This window comes from Oncorhynchus nerka, linkage group LG26 (assembly GCF_034236695.1).
Source record: "Oncorhynchus nerka isolate Pitt River linkage group LG26, Oner_Uvic_2.0, whole genome shotgun sequence".
In the NCBI taxonomy this organism is placed as follows: Eukaryota; Metazoa; Chordata; class Actinopteri; order Salmoniformes; family Salmonidae; genus Oncorhynchus; species Oncorhynchus nerka.
The window spans coordinates 19,601,906-19,612,163 of NC_088421.1; the positions used below are offsets into that span (position 1 = coordinate 19,601,906).

At 44.0% G+C, this 10,258-nt stretch overlaps 1 pseudogene; it reads right to left on the reverse strand.

The window, feature by feature from the left end:
* Positions 1–320: 320 nt before the first annotated feature.
* LOC115110647 (fas-binding factor 1 homolog) lies at positions 321–10,027 on the reverse strand (annotated as a pseudogene).
* Positions 10,028–10,258: the final 231 nt, after the last annotated feature.

Below are 10,258 nucleotides of genomic sequence, written 5' to 3' on the forward strand. Positions count from 1 at the left end.
AGTCTTATGGCTGATAATTAAATGGTATGCGTAATGGTGGCGCAGATGTGAAGAGGGTAACAAGCCTGTGATGAAACATGTTATCCCTGTCTGAACAGCAGTGTTGACTTACAGAAACCCCTGAGGCTTGATGGGAGATCCATATGTACTCACTTTCTGGTTTTATAAGGTAACAGTTGCCTGTTGGAGCCCTTGGCTTACTAGATGTTTTTCATTTTAGGTAATGGGGTCAGATGTTGTGCCAAGGACCGGACTAAGAACTGAAATTCACCAAATGAATTATCAGTGACTGACTAAAAGAAACTAGTTCAATGCAAACATTAGAAAATGTCAAGTTTTAATGGCGTACTTAAAACCAGAAAGTCACAGGGCTCTAAGCCCCACAGTTAATCAGTGTGAAAGGCTGAATTGTAAGGTGCTTTCTTGAGTGTGTCCAGGAAGAACTGCTCGTCCTGCAGAAAGTCACGATCCTAAGAAGATAAAACAAGTACATTTATCTACAATAAAGATTTGAAACTAATCTGCTTCCATCTTTACTAGACCATCAACAGTAATATTCAAAGCTGACTTCTGTTGTAAACTGCTTTGGCCCTCAGAAATTGGCTCAAACTGTCCAACTTGAAACTGATTGTAATGTAAGCACTCGATTTGGTTAGTAATGTATTAGTTACCTTCTCTGCTGTGTGCCTGAGCAGGGCCAACCTGGCCTGGAGCTCTGTAGAATCCAGACTAGAGAACAGGGGTGAGGGCTGGCAAATAGCCTTGGTGGAGGCCATTTGAGGTACTGCCAACAATGGTCTGAAGTCTACAGTATTGAAAATATGCTGTTCTGTGTTAATTTGACAAATTAACAACTATTTGTTTTGTAAAAGGCTCAGCCCACCTGTGAATATAGGGGCCATAGATTGAGGGAAAGAAGTGATTGGGAGGCTGTGCTTGAGTCTCTACGCTGCGCAGTCATCTTCACTCCTGCAGAAGGGGAAATGGTTAGTTGATACACTAACATTTCCATGAGTCTGGATATGAATTGTACACAATTCAAAGGTGCTATAGGAGGGCTGGCTGGAATGGAACCATTCCAACCATAATGCGCCATTCCTGATGTGTACCAGCAGAGGCTGGTGGGAGATTGGCTGGTATACCCCACACACACTTAATGACCTGACAGAGGTGCTGTTCCTGCTGTCTCGGTCTCCATCTGGGAGTGGATGCTCCTCGGCCTGGTCTGGTGCTCAGTCTCCACCTGTTTGGACTCCTGTAGGGTCTTCTCCCCCTCATATTTTTCTGATGCCAGCTGCAAATACCGACGCAGGGCACCCAGTCACATTGTGCTACCTCCACTATCGCATACAACAACCAATGATTTATATACATTACTGTCAACCCAATAGCTAGCTAACAGTGATGAGGTTGTGGTCCAGACCTGGCTGAAGGCCTCTACCTCCTGGGCACGTGTCTTCAGCTGCAGGCCTGTACCACTCAGCCTCCTTTTCCCTGTCCAGTTCCTTCCTCTGTATCTCCAGAGCCTCCCTCTCCTGTGCTACAGCCGCTGCTTTAGCTCCCCAGCGTGCAGCTTCAGGTCCACCTCTTCTTGGTGATTACAGAAGACTGTTTCAAAACTGCAAATCTCAATTGCTTGAGATCAAGTGAGTGAAATGTAATGACGATTGGGTTAGGTGAACTCCATTGCCTGAACATGGTAAAACTCTGGCATTTTGCATACGACAATGCTAGACATACAAGCCTCGTCCTATCCTAGCCCCTAGTCTGCAGTACCTGTGCCATGCTGATGATGGAGCCCTCTGGGCATCCCTCTCCAGTGCCCGGCTGGCCTCCTGCTCTGCTCGATCCTGCCTCTGCTTCTCCTGGGTGTGGAACTGGGTCCACTCAGCCGCCAGCTTCCTTCTCTCCTCTGCACAGCACTGCATTACCTGCTGCTGCTCCTCCAACACGGCACTCTAGACATGGAGGGGAGTAGGGGTCTTCGAAGTCAGTGTTTCTCAACCCTGGTCCTCAAGTACCCCCAACCTGACACCTCATTCAGGGCTTGATGATTAGTTGAATCAGGTGTACTGTAGGGGGTACTTGAGGACCAGGGTTGGGAAACACTCTCCCTCAGTATATGTCTCACTTTTGCCCTCTCCAGCTCCTCTGTCTCCATGCTGATGTGTTGAGTTAAAGAGAGTCTCTCCTCGTCCAGGCCTCGCTGAGATGAGTCAGCCTTAGCCTGCTCTGCATTCACTCCAGCGCTCCTACAACACAATCGTCATATTTAACATTCTGGAGAAATGGAAGGAAACGCCAACTATTTATGCAACTCAAGACAACCTTTCGTGAATATAATATTGATTTGGCTGTACAAGTACATCTTTTATTGGTGGCACTGGTGCGAGCTGCACATTCTACCTGGTCACCTCAATCAAAACATTCAATTTTGGGGTGGATAAAACCATGAAGTTGTTCAACAGTGAAGTGCATTAACCTCATGTCTGTGCCACTGTACCTGCCTGTTTCAATGGTGCTGGATGCTGTAATGAGCGAGCCTCATGCATTTGCGGTGAAAATCACTTTGGAAGCAAGCTAGTTATGTTAAATGGAGGGGTCTCTGCTTTCTGTAGGTATAACACATTTCTTAATGATCATTACTGAGCTCAAAGTGAACTGTTTTTTTAGGACGTTACCTTTACTGTTAGATGAATGCATGCTTCTAGCAATAGGTGTTTAGGGTTTCCATTTCCTCAGGTGGTGAATTAGCGCCTACATAATATTGGCGCACATAAGGATGACGGTACATTCATGTCTATATTCTGGAGCCCTATTTTGACTTGTGAACCAACAATTCATGACATTCACTGGATTAGGTTGCATATCATTTTTAAAAATCCTGCTTAGACATGTAACTTATTGAATAACATTGTCTGTTACACTTAGTTATCACATGCGCAGAATACAACAGGTGTACAGTCATGGCATTCATTTTCAAAGTCTGCTGCCTCAGTTTGTACGATGGCAATTTGCCTATACCCCAGAATGTTATGAAAAGTCAGATGAATTACAAAGTCCCTTTTTGCCTTAAATGAACTGAATCCCCCAAAAACATTTCCACTGCATTTCAGCCCTGCCACAAAGGGACCAGCTGACATGTCAGTGATTCTCTTGTTAACACAGGTGAGTGTTGATGAGGACAAGGCTGGAGATCACGACGATTGAGTTCAAATAAGACTGGAAGCTTCAAAAGGAGGGTGGTGCTTAGAATCATTGTTCTTCCTCTGTCAAACATGGTTGTTTCTCAGCCAAGGGAGTGGGCTCACTCACAATTTTGCGTAAGAACACAGCCATGAATAAAGAATGGTACCAAAACATCCTCAGAGAGCAACTTCTCCCAACCATCCAAGAACAGTTTGGTGACAAATAATGCCTTTTCCAGCATGATGGAGCAACTTGCAATAAGGCAAAAGTGATAACTAAGTGTCTCAGGGAACAAAACATACAGCTATTTTGGGTCCATGGCCAGGAAACTCCCCAGACCTTAATCCCATTGAGAATTTGTGGTCAATCCTCAAGAGGCGGGTGGACAAACAAAAACCCACAAACTCATTGATTATGCAAGAATGGGCTGCCATCAGTCAAGATGCTAGGGCGGATTGCAGAGGTCTTAAAAAGGGTCAACACTAAATATTGACTCTGCATCAACTTAATAAAAGCCTTTGACACTTATAAAATGCTTGTAATTATTCTTCAGTATTCCATAGTAACATCTGACAAAAATATCTAGACACTGAAGCAGCAAACTTTGTGGAAAATAATATTTGTGTCATTCTCAACTTTTGGCCACGACTGTAGACCTTAGTGAAATGCTTACTTACAGGCTCTAACCAATAGTGCAAAACTGTATTAGGTGAATAATAGGTAAGTAAAGAAAGGCTATAAAAGTAGCGAGGCTATATACAGACACCGGTTAGTCAGGCTGAGGTTGTATGTACATATGGTTAAAGTGACTATGCATACATGAGTAGCAGTAGCTTAATAGAGGGGTTTGGTGGGTGGGACACAATGCAGATAGCCCAGTTAGCCAATGTGCGGGAGCACTGGTTGGCCAGCCCAATTGAGGAAGTATGTACATGGATGTATAGTTTAAAGTGACTGCATATATGATAAAGCATTGTGAATGATTTTATAAGATGGTGCCAAATTTTTAAAAATTAGGGGTGTGGTGCCACCAACAGAAAACATTGGTCTGGAGCCCTGTGTTGACACACACAAAACCTCAAATGAAGTCACTCAAGACACGTTTTCCTTTACAATCCCATTTTCTTCCAGAGTGACATGGCAACATTTTTATTTATACAAGTAAGTCAATTAAGAATCATATTTACAATGACGACCTGTCACAGAAGCACAGTCAACAAAGACCTAACCTGACTCCTGACCTTCTCTAGTTGCCTCTGCTGCTCAGCCAACTGGGTGTCCATCTTGGCGATGACTTCTTTGAGCCTTGTTCCCTCTTCTGCCATGGCCCTCTGCTGCTGGCCCAGACGGTCTTGCATCACTGAAACGAGTAGACAAGCTGACTTTCACATAATGTCATTCTCACTGAAGGGAAAATAAATAGAAACTACTGTATTATGAAAATCATTGTTTTCTTTTCATAAAACTGAGTAGTAGTATGATACCTCGGAGCTGTTCGTCTCTCTGCCGTGCCCCCTGCTCCACCCCCTGGGCAGTGTTCTCATGGGTGCTCTCCACCCGACACGAAAGGTCTCCCAGCCTGTGGGAGAAATGCTCCATCTGCTCAATCACCACTGTCAGGGACCTACAACAACAATACACAGAATGAGAGAGACTATATGATGTCAACTGTAGTAAGTTACAAGTTTGGTTACATGTAGCATGTCCTTTGTATAATTCTAAGTCGGAGATTAAGCAGAGTATGGTTAAAAATTAGTATTGAGTAGAAATGCATGTGTAGTTAGGGAGCAGCTCTGCTCGACTTGGCCATCCTGGCTCCCTGTGATCCTGCAGGGCTGGTGGATGGTACTGCGGGGGCAGGGGGAAGCTAATGGTAGCAGAGGTTGGCAGGGGAGAGGGGTCTGGTCAGGATAGAAGCCTACTCTAGCAGATACAGCTGTGGATAGAAAGGGGGAGACTAGTTGAGAGGAAGAGAAAGGTTGAGGTTTGGTGGGCGGATGTTGGATGACTATTGTGGGGGATTGTGGAAGAGATGAGTGGACTGCTCGACTGGTATCTGTGGGGAGTGGAGAGCTGATGTGTGCCTTTGACAGGACTGTGGGTTGTGGATGTGAGACAAGCTCAGTACGGGTCTTAGGTGTTGGTGAGTGAGGGGTGTGGTCTGTGTGCGAATTCTGCCTGATAGTTTCTTCGGCAGTGGAATGAGCTGGTCGGGGCTGGGCATGACTCTTTGTCCCTATTGGCTCAGCTGGGTCACTAGTGAATGTGTGATTGGTTTCCTGTATCTGCTCAGGAGGGTTAGTTGGGATAGGGGTAGACATTCTAGTAGGCTTTGGGTCAGCCAAATGACTAGAAAGGGACTTGGCTTGGAAAAACAAAACGTTTGTTATAAAAGATGCTTCCCGTGTGGTAGAAGTTGAATAGCACAACGTAGAGGGAAAAGGGACATGGTTAGCTGGGTCCTCTAAGATGGGAGTGAGTAACATACCTGAACTGGCCTGAACTGGTCCTCTCTCACTGGGGTAGAATGAGCAGTAGGGCTGGGCTGTCTGTGGGAGGGCTCCCTGGTCAGAGGAGAATCTCTTGAAGAGAAGGAACATAATCCTGACCTCAATGTCCAAAAGCACTAGAACTCAAATAGCACATTGGAGCAATATTGCAGTGGTAGATATTATACATCACAGCTATTTAGATTAAGGTTGATCATACCCTGGTTCCTTGTTGGGGGTGGATGCATCTTTCCTCCTGGAAGCTGGTGAAGAACCACGTTTGCTGAGGAAGTAACAGACAACCAATGTCAACATACTGAGATGTAAGCAGTTGCTTCTAATGTAGGTGTTTCTCTAGAACTGTAGTAGTATGACGCAGCCTTCAATGTAGAGTACCCTAGTCCTATAGCCTTACCTGAGAAACGACTCCAGATCCACCTCGTCTCCAAACCCCAGAAAGTCTTCCTGGGTTGTCCTCTTTTCCTCTGACCGTGTGGATGATTGAGTCTTCTTCCTGCTGATAGCCAATCATCTACGTCCTTTTGGCTTGCAGAGACCTCTACACTGGGTCCTACTGGTTTGGGGGATTTGAAGGAGGTGTTTCTGTCGATGGCTGTGGAATGAGGTTGCCAGACGAAGAGGGTTTGCTTCCCACTGACGAAGAGGGGGTCTTCAAGGGTTCTGGTACAGGCGGGGGCTCTTCCTTCTCCTCATCATCTACCTGCGAGAGCCCCAGCCAGTCTGCAGCAGGCCGGGGGAAGGTAGGGGTGATGGGTTTGGGTTTCTTCTCAGGAGAAGAGGCACTGTTGTCCTCAGTGGAGAATCTGAAAAGGAGTGGCTAATCTTAGATGGTGGCCATTTCCTTTGACATACACTGGTCCATTAATTTACATAGATAATCTTCAGGAACTCAGATTATATCTAAATATGATGGACTTTTTATTGACCCAACCTTGGTTGATCCAGGCTTTGACCAAAACAAACTATGAGGAGGGCTTCTGCTAGAGCTCTGACTTACCTGACCGACTGTCTGCATGAGTGGCGTCCCTCAGGTGTAGTGACCAGTGTAGGTTGATAGGAACCAAACGTCAGCTCTTCTTCTAGGAAGGGGTCTGACAAAGGGAAACATCAACTCTCATTTCATTCAAGAATATCATATCACACTTTAAATACAAAAACATGGAGTGTTAGCTACCTTTGGTAGTGGGGGTCTCCTGATGATGCTTCTGCTTTTCCTGCTCCCGCGGAGGGTCCTTCGTCTCCCCTGTTAGAGGGCGCTCCAGAAGGCGAGGGGACGTCCCACGCCCCAGAATCTCATCTAGCCTGGTGCGTGCTCTTTGAGGGAGCTCACTGCTGCTACAGACAGTCAGCGCAAAGGAACAGGGAGGGTGCATTTCCAATGAACTTTTTGTTGGGTTTAGTCCATAGGTTTTGTGATAGCCTTGGTTGGAACTGATGATGTTGACTGAGGCATTTGAGACCCTACCTCTCGTTCTTTGGTATGAGCACGGTCTCATTCTTCTCAGGGCTTTCTTTGGGACTCTCCCCAAACCATCCATTAGGTCATCCTCGTCATCATCAAACGTAAGCTCGTCCCGCTTCTTTGGAACTGGAGCTGGTGAGGCTATAGGAGAAATATATGCATTTGATACATTCTGGCTCGCTCTTCCTTTGGGTATGTTACAATGTATAAATTCACAAATAAAACACACAAAAAGGTTCACCAACCTGTTTCTTTTTTCTTTATGATAGGGGAGTCTGGGGGCAGCACTGATCTCTCTGGAGGAGCTTTTTTGATGATTTTTGGCTCATTTTTGTCTTCTATGGGTAGATCATCTAAGAGGTCAGCCAAAGGGTCATCAAAGTCTGTAGACAATAGATATGATACCAGAGCTGGGGATTCTGTTTTGATATTAATATGCTTTATGGTGTTAAGAACTCTACACTTAGGGCCACTCTAATGGATTTTACAGTTGACCTGATATTTTGTGGTCTATACATGGGTCCAACTGTTAGCTTTGGTACCTTTTGTGTCTGTTGTTGGGGCAAGACTATCATCATCTGAAGCAATGCAGCAATAGGAAGAAATAATGTACAATTATGTATATTTGCATTGTATTAATACTAATTTGGTGGCCCGGGTCATTGATAACCAATGGTGTAGCCAGACTAGCCAAAGACCCAGACAGGACAGTCACCTCACCAGTGAAGCTGAACCTCTTGTAGCCACGTGCTGTCGATGCAGGAGCAGAACTTGGCTTCTTCTCCTCAATGTGTAGCTAATCTGAGATTCCTCCTCCTTTTAACTTGTTTCCTGATTTAGGAGGATTTTTCGTAGGTCCTCCAATGCCGGAGCCTTTACTCTGAGCTGGGGCTGAACTGGGCTTTTTCTTTGATCCAAAGAGATCAGCGTCCATATCATCTATGTCCTATGTAAGGATAGAACAGACACAGCTGGGTTATGAATGTTCATAAAGCCTGGAGTCTTACTCCCTGGGGAGGCGTCATTAGAACAAGGCATCATTACCTTCATGCTCTCCAGTAAGGCTGTGGGATCAGCCTCAGAAACATCAGAGCCCTGGATTGGAAGTGAATATAAAAGATGTATATGGAAAACAGTCAACAGCCTCCCTGCTATACTTAATGTATGACCTGCCAACTCACCTCATTTTCAGCTTCCTCAGCCAGTTTGCTGAAGAAGTCATCGCCCAATAGTGAGCTGGAGAACCAAAACGCATAGAATTAGCAAGCAGACTGACAGTATCCTCTGTCTAAATGGTCAAGAAAGAAAGAGTTGAGACTACTCTCTGATCTGGCAGTACATTTTTTCAGTCCCAGTTAACTCACTGTTTTCCACTGCGTGATGGTAGAGGAGGTCCTAGTCTGCCTGCTTCACGGGCCGGAGCTTTGGCCTTCACTGGGAAATCTGTACAAATAACAGGAAAACTTTACCATCACTACACAGTGTGTACTTGCAGTATATTATACTAATGATTTGTCATTTTGAATTGTCATAAATCTGTTGTAGGGATGTAATCAAATACCATCATCTCCCAACAGGTCTCCTAACATATCATCAATTGAACCTGTAGTACAAAAACATCATATTGAATGAATCTGTGAGCTCCATTCAAGTTGTATTGTGCAGGATTTAAATAGGTAAATAACAACATCAGAGGGACTTACTCTTCTGTCCTTTCTTCTGTTTAGCCTGTATCGATTAGGAACACATAGGATAGGGGGTGGGTTTAATTTGTGGAATTTTTCAACAGGAATCTGTTCCAAAAACTTCGTACACGATTGCCAAACAACGCATACAAAGTAGCACGATAAAGTCACCTTGCTAACTAGCTGTCGAATAGGCATCAACTCACCACATAGCTTATTCTTAATGTTTGTCCATAGGCTACCAGAGTGAGGACAAACATTTTTCGGATTAAACGTGATGAGTGAAAAACTTAATGACATAGCCCACTCCCTACCGGGTATCTTATATACAACTTTGTATGCGTTGTTTGTTGGCAACCTTGTTATTTACGAAGTTTCTGGAACATATTCCTGTTGGAACGTTCAATAAATTATACCCACCCAAGTTAGGGTCACTTGAATAAACTAAGCTTTAACTGGAAGCTATCTTGTTGTGGGGAATTATCTAGCTCTCAACAACCTATACTGAGCACTATTACATCTTAAAATGGTTAATCTTGCAGAATGACCAATAATGTATTAGGAGACTTGTGATAAAATACTCGTATCTTGATTTAGATAGTATACGATACTTACCATGATGGTTCTCTTACTGCAGCAGCGTTATATCTGAGCAAATTTAATAGCTAATGTTAGCTAGCTAGATAAAGTAACGCGTCAAGGTTACTAATGGTAACCACAGCGAAGGGAAATCCCAACAAGTCTGCAAATGTGCTTTGGCTAGACGACTAGAAGCTACTGTCTGTAGCTATTCGTTCACAAACTTAGCTAGTATATTTGGTCACTAGCTACCTTTTTAAACATTTGAAAACAACGGACAAATAATGATGAGTGTGGTCTCAGCCTGGTGTTGTAACGTTACCACCAGCACTAGCTACATTCAAATGACATGGAAAGGCGGTTGTCTCATCATGAAGGCATTTAACGTTAACTGTGTAGCTAACGTTAGCTAGAAAATCAAAACATACTCCCTCTGATTGACCAGGTTGAATGACTGAATACTAACTTAGATATTTAGAGTAAATCTAACCATCCCTCAATTTAAGTTAATATAATACCAATCCATGTGCTTTTATCAGTGTTTTACCCGCAGGTTCCTCTGTTGTAGCATTTTCAACGTACACTCCCTGTTTACCAGTGAATTATTGGTAAACATTATGTTTGGTCACCACCAGGTGGCGTTTCAGGTTAGAACATTTCAAAATATCAGTTGTTATTGTACATAATAGCAGGATATAGAACAACAAATATTGCTTTTATCTAGCTAAATACTTTTTGTTTAATTGCAGGTCAGTATTGGTGTACATAAGCGAAGTAAATGATTATATAACAACATTGTTAATGGGTCTACATAGCTAATCATTCAGTCAGTG